The sequence below is a fragment of the Pteropus vampyrus genome, unplaced genomic scaffold (genome assembly GCF_000151845.1).
Source record: "Pteropus vampyrus isolate Shadow unplaced genomic scaffold, Pvam_2.0 Scaffold33, whole genome shotgun sequence".
Classification (NCBI taxonomy): Eukaryota; Metazoa; Chordata; class Mammalia; order Chiroptera; family Pteropodidae; genus Pteropus; species Pteropus vampyrus.
The window spans coordinates 6,352,392-6,354,470 of NW_011888814.1; the positions used below are offsets into that span (position 1 = coordinate 6,352,392).

At 30.6% G+C, this 2,079-nt stretch overlaps 1 pseudogene; it reads right to left on the bottom strand.

Annotated features, from left to right (window-relative positions):
• Positions 1 to 1,415: 1,415 nt before the first annotated feature.
• LOC111737982 lies at positions 1,416 to 1,538 on the bottom strand (annotated as a pseudogene).
• Between the last annotated feature and the right edge of the window lie 541 nt (positions 1,539 to 2,079).

The following is a 2,079-nucleotide window of genomic DNA, read 5'->3' on the forward strand; positions in this document are numbered from 1 at the left end:
AACACAGAAGCCACTCTATATATTATAAATTAAAATAAAGCTTAGTACAGAGTTAGCTTGAAAGAGCAGAGTTCAGAGAGGCTGCAGCTCAGATCAGAGGATACGACACTGAAACAGTTGGAAGGTGGTTCTCACAAGCTTGCCAGGCTGTTCCTATGAACCTTTGTCCATCTCAAAGTTTAGCTGCAACCCCCTCCAGAGAACAAAGCTTCTTGCTTTTCATCTGCCTTCCAAATCTTATTTGAACTCTTGTTTTGAGCACAGAAACCAGAAAAATAAAGAAGAGTCTAGAAACATAATAATCAGTCTTCAAATATGGTGGAGCTGAGTTGACAAGAGAAAATGCAACATGGTTATGTTTTCATGGATAGACACATGTTGATTTGCAGAGGTTAAACAGTTGAGTTCTTCACTCTGAGATCCCTGTGCACCTTGAATTAAATCAAAATGCTTATGCATGCACTTAAAGGACTAGGACATCAACCTGAAGCTAAATGGACTATAGAAGAAATTGTGAGACACATATACGCATATTTTAAAAAAGACTATTCTCTCTTAAGTAGAATTTAACTGAAGCCATCCCATCAATTACCAAATGTAAGTGCGTGAGCTGTCTTTTAATAGCAGTAAAAAAGTCTAATATATTACCACCAATATACTGAAAATATCTTTAAATGGATTTATTTCTTATTCTCTATCTCATGTATTCATTTTATTCTCACCCTGTCCATGCACTGTCTTTTTAAATACACATATACACATAATACTTAAATTTAAGAACCAGTGTAAAAGCATCTATTACTATTATTTGGGACAAATATACCATTAATCAACATAAAACATATTTACCTGTATAAGGCTGGAGATATTTCCTGATGAAAAACTTTGATGATAAAATTCTTAGAGAAAAATATACTTCTGCAGGGTTATTATTGATAGTCTGGAAAATTATAATGGGTAGATTGAGAAACAAGATTACAAATGGAGAATTATAGACTTAATTGGCATTTTCTATATTTCATGCTTCTTAGTAACAAAGAAATATGATTATAGATATTAAATGCTGATTTACAGTATGGGATAGTAGAAAGAGTTTCAAATGAAGTTTGGATATGTGAATTTTGATTTTATTTTTCTCACTAAATGTGTGATTTGGACCAGTTGATTAACCTCTCTAAGACTTATAAAATCATTATATTTTTGTTCTCTCAAAGACTCAGTTATTTAATTTATCTCTTTGTCTGTTTGTCTGTCTATCTGTCTATCTATTTATATTTATTTTTACTTCCAAATGTGCAAACCCATGAAACTAGAAAAAATTTTTTTTTTTTATTTTTAGGTGAGGCAACCCTTGGTTGACCTCATAGATTGCAAGGACCTTGTCAGTTTATAATCCCTTATTTTTTTATTTTTTAAGCCTACATCACCTGGTCTTCCTAGGTAGTCTTCCATCCATCCAAGTACTAACCAGGCCCAACCCTGCTTAGCTTCTGAGATCAGATGGGATTGAGCTTGTTCTGGGTGGTATGGCCATAGACTAGAAAAACCATTTAGAAAAACTATAAAATCTTTCAATTTTGTAAAAACTATCAATATTTGTTATAAATGATACTATTAAAACATGTATAGATCCTATTTCTTTTAAAATAATTATATATATGAAAACTCTGCAAATTATCTTCAGGATAATTTTTATGTTTATTTCGATGGGACAATTTTAAATGATGTTCAAAGTCATTTTTCTTTGTAATTTTCTACACCCCACAAAACTTAAAACTTTCTTTCATTAAGAGCCAGTCAAATACATCATTTAGACTACTGGTTAAAAATACTAATATTTAACTAGATATATTTATAACTAGTTATAAATCTTAAGTTTTATATTCAAATAATGTCACATTCATTCAAAAAGAAGTATACTCTCCATTATATGGGAAATGTAAAATTTCAAAAACATTGAACATAAAAAATGGATAAGGAGGTCAGGAAGTGCTTTCAATAAAATTCCATATGCTCAAGTGTTTAGATATTTTCGTATATATGATTGCTTATATGACTTCTAAGAATTTGAAAATCATA